Here is a 6,068-nt window from a genome sequence, read left to right on the forward strand (position 1 = left end):
TCACATTTTTAATTATAGAACAGTTGTTAATTTGCATTGGTAGAGGGAATTTCCTTATCTAAATGTCCTACCCCAGTGAAATTATAGATACAGACAAAAAATAAATTAATATCCAATAGCAGAGTTTAGAAACTCTGCTCAGTGACTGAAGATCATGGGAATTTGCAATTAGAATGGTGCATAAAATAGGTATGACTGTCATTTGTTTTCACCATGCCATAGGGACATAGGATCATTGAGTCCCAATTGCAGAATTTATTAAATTTCTCTATTTTGGTCTGAATGATCTCTTCTGTTTAGTTATAAGCAGAACATTTTTAGGAAGAGAAGCCAGCTGATCCTTTGGAGAAGCACTTGGAAGACTGGTTTCTAGGTTCCCAATCATCTCTGTGGAGTAACGTGATCCTTCTGGGGATGTGCCTTGGAGAAATGCTTAGTCAAATGTACATGGTAAAAACTGGTTAAAGCCAGGTCTGAAACTACCATCTGGAGAATATCAAGTATAGTACACTTACTATGCTCAAGACAGAACAAACATAATAGCTCTAAAATTTCAAAAGGATGTTAGAATACACTGAAGATTTGTGATTTTATCAAGTTAGGCAGCATGTCTTGTGTGCTTCACCAACCCATAATGCATCAAATTATGACTTAATAGAGAAGTATTAACCTCAGGCAAACAGAGGTCAGGGTCACTGAACAACTAGAAAGTGTGAAAAACCAAATTTGAACCCAGGCTCTCCTTAAGTATAATTGACCCTTTGGCTATTCCTAAGGACAAAAATGACAATGATGCATCCTGTATACATCCTGTAGACAGAATGTGGCATCTTACCTCTCTTACAAGCTGCTTTTCTTTGCTTTAATTCAACAGTCATTGATTGCCTGCTATGTGCAAGACACCAGGGATACAAAAACAAGACAAAAATGAAACTGTTCTTACCCTAAAGAAACTTACATTCTCCTGGTGGGAATATAACAGACTATAAGTAAATAAATACTGAAGCTATGTAAATTGATACAAAATCATTTTGAGAAGGAAAGAACACTGATAGCTGTGGAGTTAAATGTCCCCTACAATCAATGCTCCTTCTGCTGACTGTCAGAAAACCCCTCCTCCCATTCTCAAAGGATCAGCTCCTAATACTTAACACTTATGTGAGGGTATTTGTATTTTCAAAGGAGGAGCTCAAAACTAAAAATACTTTCCAAAGCCAAAGGAATAAGGCTGATACTTTAGAATCTGATAGACCCTAAAAGTAAAACATATTAGTAGCTACCTATTTTGTCTGCAGTTATTTGTGTTGCTGTTGTTCAGTCATGTCCGAATCTTTATGACCCCAAGGACCATATTGTCCTTGGAGTTTTCTTGTCAAAGATACAGGAATGGTTTGCCATTTCCTTCTCCATTGGATTAAGGCAACCAGAAGTTAAGTGACCTTCTCAGGGTCACACAGCTAGTAAGTGTCTGAGGCTGGATTTGAATTGAGGTCTTCCTGACTCCAGGCTTAACATTCTATCCACTAAGTCAACTGCTGCCTCTAACCTGAAGTGATTTTAGGCTGCATTAAATGATGAAGAATATACAGAGAACAGCAAGTAGTTGTCTCACAGGCTCTCATTATAACATGTATGAAGGAGGTTTTCACTTCTGTGTGGCACTTTTGGGGAAGGTTATTGGCAAGTTTATATTCAGAAATATTCAGCCACTGTGATATTAAAAAGCCTCAGGACCATGCTATATGAGGACTAGTTCAAGAAACTAGGGATGGTTAGCCCAGAGAAGAGAAGATTAGAGGAGACCTATTCAGTTCAATGCAGTAAACACTTATTAAGCAACTACTGTATACAAGGTATTTTGCTAGGTGCTAGGGATTCAAAGACAAACAAAAAATGGAATAATCTTTGTCCTCAGTGAACTTACATTTTACTGGAGGGAAACTATGTCCACAGCAATGTCATGAAATGAATCCCCTTTATTATTTTAAAATGCATGCATGATTTTTTTTAAGGTTTTAATAAGCACTTAGACTACAGGTGAAAATTGCTTGGTTTTTTTTAAACGTAAATAGTATTTTTTCCCCATTACATGTAAAGTCAATTTTCTTTTTAAATTTATTTATTTACTTTTTAAAATATGGAATGCTTCACAAATTTGTGTGTCATCCTCGTGCAGGGGCCATGCTAATCTTCTCTGTGTTGTTCCAATTTTAGTATATGTGCTGCCAAACTGAGCACTAAAGTCAATTTTCAACACTGATTTTTTAAAATAAGTTTTTGAGTTCCAAATTTCTCCCTCTCTCCCTTCCTTCTCCCCTCCCCAAGATGGCAAGCAATCTGATATAGATTATACAAGTATGATCACATAAAACATATTTCCACATTAGTCATGTTATAAAAGAAGAAATAGAACAAAAGGGAAAAAACATGGAAACTATAAAGAAAGTGAAAATAGTATGCTTTAATCTGCATTCAGATCCCATCAGTCCTTTCTGTGGAAGTGGATAGCATCTTCAATCATTAGCCTTTTGGAGTTGTCTTAGATCATTGTATTGCTAAGAAGAGCTAAGTCAGTCATAGCTGATCATCACACAATGTGGCTGTTACTGTGTCCAATGTTCTCACTTCACTCAGCATCAGTTCATTTAAGTCTTTCCAGGTCTTTCTGAAATCCGCCTGCTCATCATTTCTTATAGCACAATAGTACTCCACCACATTCATATACCAAAATTTGTTCAGCCATTCCACGATTGATGGGCATCCCTTCAATTTCCAATTCTTTGCCACCCAAGAAGAGCTGTTATAAATATTTTGTACATTTAAGTCCTTTTCCCTTGAAAATTGCTTTCTTCATGAGGCAGTTTCCCCTGCCCAATGAATTAGAGAATCTTATATACATCAGTGATCTGGAAAAGAAAACACAATATAGGAGAAGTCAGCTTATCTTCTAGGTACAGATTTTTACTCAAAGTCTAGTTTGAGGCCTCCTATCATAAGAGATAGACAGAGGAGAGGTCTACCAAAGGGTCACTTAGATTAAACTAATTTGACAAAAGGAAAACATTGTTGGGCACAGGAGTACACAGTCTGTAGGGGACAAGTGGGGGAAAGAGTGAGGTTACTGAAATACATGCCTGTTTGCTTCAAGTAAAAGGAAAAAGACAATTTTAAAATAGTTTTAAAATTTAGAGATTAAATTTTAAATTAAATCTATAATAATATAATTTATAAAATTGAATTTTTGATTTAAAATTTGATTTAAAAATTAAACCAATTAATTAAAATGACTTCTACAATAGGCATAGAGTGTGGGTTGAATATACTGGTTTCAAGCCCTCATTAAAAAGATCTAAAGCTTATGCAAAATAATTGAAAGTAATTTCAAGAAGAGAGTACTGACAATTGGAAGGGGAGGGAAAGGATGGGAAAGGCTGCATGTAGAAGAAGCTGGCTCTTAAGCATGATTGTTATATTTAGGCATTTGAAGGACTGGGGTAGAAAAGGAACTATGCTTATTCTAGTCGGCCCCAGAGGATAAATTTAGTAGCAACAGAAAAAAAAATATGAAGAGAGTTCTAGGCAAAATTTTGACAATTAGAGCTGCCACTAAATTAGAGCTGTACTACTGGGGTCTCCATCAGAGGTTTTTAATCAAAGGAGACAGCCACATGTTAGGAATATTAAATATGGGGTGGGGGGAGAGTTACCTGTACCAGTATGGGATGGGCCACATGTCCTCTGAGGTTCTTTGTAAACTTGAGAGTCTCTGATTCTAGGATATCCATAGATATCCATCTTTCCTAGAAAGAATATATTGAATACATAAAGTTTAAGCTAATAATTTGATTTCTGGAAAAATATAAATTGCCTTCCATAGGTGAGGACTCTATTTCCAAATGGGAAGTATGTGAAACTCACTTACAGGCTTCAATGTCCTTAAATAACACATCCTCTACATGGCCCAGTTTCCTAGACCACAGAAACTCAGCATTTTGGGAAACATTTCCATTTCCATGTTATTATCATCTTATGAACTCTGACATACTCCATTCCTTCCTGTTCAGTGACTTTTTTTTTCTTTTTTTGGTGAGGGGTAAAGAGACTCTGTCTCCAAAGTTCTGGGAGCTCCTTGGAAGAGAACCCTTGTATCAAGATAAGGCAGTTGATGTCTCCTGGCTAAAAAAACATGATTGAACAATGAATAAGGGGAAATGATGAAACTAGCAGCTGATATATGACCACAAAAGGGGTTGAAGTAAATTGCAGTGGGAATGGAAAAATAGGGGAATGGATGGATAGAGGTTACATTGTATTGCTGGAGCGATTATTTCTACATGCTTGCAAGTCATGAAGAGATGGGTGACCGTACTCACCCCTAGAAAGCCCTATGAAACTATCCGTTTCCAGCCCACATCCCTAAGAGCTAATAAACAATGTTTCTTTTACTTGGTCCTACAAAAACAGTCCTTTTGTTTAGCCACAATTTATAAAAACAATTTGTTCATTTAAAATAAATCCCTAGACTCGACAATATGTTCAGATCCAGGAAAACCCAGGAACATATTTATAAGCTCAGTGTATTTCCAAACAAGGAAGATTGTTGCGCCATAAGAAACAATAGTTTAAAAGTTCTCTTGTTGATAAACTCCTAACAATGCCCCTTTGGTGTTAAAATGCTGGCAGCACAAGATCCACACGCATTGGGAAAGGCAAACCTGAATAGAGAAGGGGGTCTGTTTGTTGCTGTGGTTTATCTCATTGAGAAGCAATGAGTTAGTGAGAGGCCAACTTGCCATTAGGAAAACCTGGGTTCGAATCCTACTTTAGACGATTAGAGGCTACAAGAAGTCCTGTTTAACAAATAAATCATCTTATTGACAAGGAAACTGAGGTGCAAAGAAAAAAAACTGGTCGCAGCATTTAACTAGTTATGTTAGTCAGCTAGTCAAGTCAACCAACATTTGTTAAGCACTTACAATGAGTCGTCCTGTGCCAAACTCTGAGTATGAAGAAAGAACAAAAAATTAAAATAAAATAAAAAGTCTCAGCCCTGGAGGAATTTATGGTTGAATGGGGGAGACAACATGCAGATAAAGAAGTTTATAATACAGAATTAGCTGGAGAGGATCTCAGAAAGAAAGAAAACAGAGATTAAAGAATGGGGAAAGGATTCCGGCAAAAGGTATTTGCTAAATGAGGGGCAATCTCCACACTTCCCAAAATATCTATTCTTGAACTCGAATGATTCAATTGATTGACTCCCCATCACTCAAGAACCTTAGGGGATAATTTCAAGTGGTATGGTCAGATGGAGAGGCCCCAACAATGGAGCTGACCTGGGGAATATCAGTAAAGGGCTAGGTGTGGTGATAGTGTTAGTAGTCGACTGGAAGTGGTGGTGGTGACTGCTTTCATTTGCTTAGGCAAAAAAAAAATAGAGCACTGTGTTTGGAGTCAGGAAAACTAGAGTTTAAATCCTGCCTCAGATGCTTTCTATCTGTACAATCTTGGGAAAGTCATTTAATTTCTGTCAGACTCAGTTTCTTCGTCTGTGAAATGATAACAATAATCATATCTGGCTAACAGGGTCATTGTGAGGGTCAAATAAGATAACAGATGTAAAGTACTTATCATTATTTCTATTCTCATCACTGCTACTAGCTATCATCTAAATAGAGGCATTATTTAACAAAAGATTTGATGAGACAGAAACACAGTCATGTCCGTATTCCACAGATAGGTACTATGACAGCAGACTAAAGAATAGGCTCTCCATGGACTTAGCAAAAGAGTCACCAACATCTACAGCTGGCCCTTCCAGATATGACTCCATTCTAGGGTAGTATCACCATCAGGAAAGCTCTTCAAATGAAGGATGATAGGAAAAATCTCAATTCCCCCCCCTGCTCCCTCCTTCTCTCCCTCCTTCCTTCCCTCTGTCTCTTCCCTCCCTCTGTCTCTTCTCTTCTCTCTCTGTCTCTCTGTCTCTCTCTGTCTCTCTCTGTCTCTCTGTCTCTCTCTCCCTGTCTCTGTCTCTGTCTCTCTCTCTCTCTCTCTCTCTCTCTCTC

General features: G+C 37.5%; 1 long non-coding RNA gene and 1 other non-coding gene across 2 annotated transcripts in view; both read right to left on the bottom strand.

Moving 5' to 3' along the window:
• Window positions 1-2,131: 2,131 nt before the first annotated feature.
• On the bottom strand, window positions 2,132-2,238 carry LOC138169660 (U6 spliceosomal RNA). Its single transcript, XR_011170414.1, has one exon. It is a non-coding gene; the product is annotated as a U6 spliceosomal RNA (small nuclear RNA).
• Window positions 2,239-2,441: 203 nt separating this feature from the next.
• Window positions 2,442-6,068, bottom strand: part of LOC138169561 (uncharacterized) — a 38,993-nt gene continuing 35,366 nt past the window's right edge. Inside the window, exons 3-4 of the long non-coding RNA XR_011170389.1 lie at window positions 3,708-3,800; window positions 2,442-2,906 (exon numbers count right to left, since the gene is read on the bottom strand). This is a non-coding gene — a long non-coding RNA (uncharacterized lncRNA). The remainder of the gene's footprint in view (window positions 2,907-3,707; window positions 3,801-6,068) is intronic.

Source organism: Petaurus breviceps, unplaced genomic scaffold, assembly GCF_028583685.1.
Source record: "Petaurus breviceps papuanus isolate PSGF00001 unplaced genomic scaffold, PetGlider_PUasm1.0 37, whole genome shotgun sequence".
Lineage (NCBI taxonomy): Eukaryota > Metazoa > Chordata > Mammalia > Diprotodontia > Petauridae > Petaurus > Petaurus breviceps.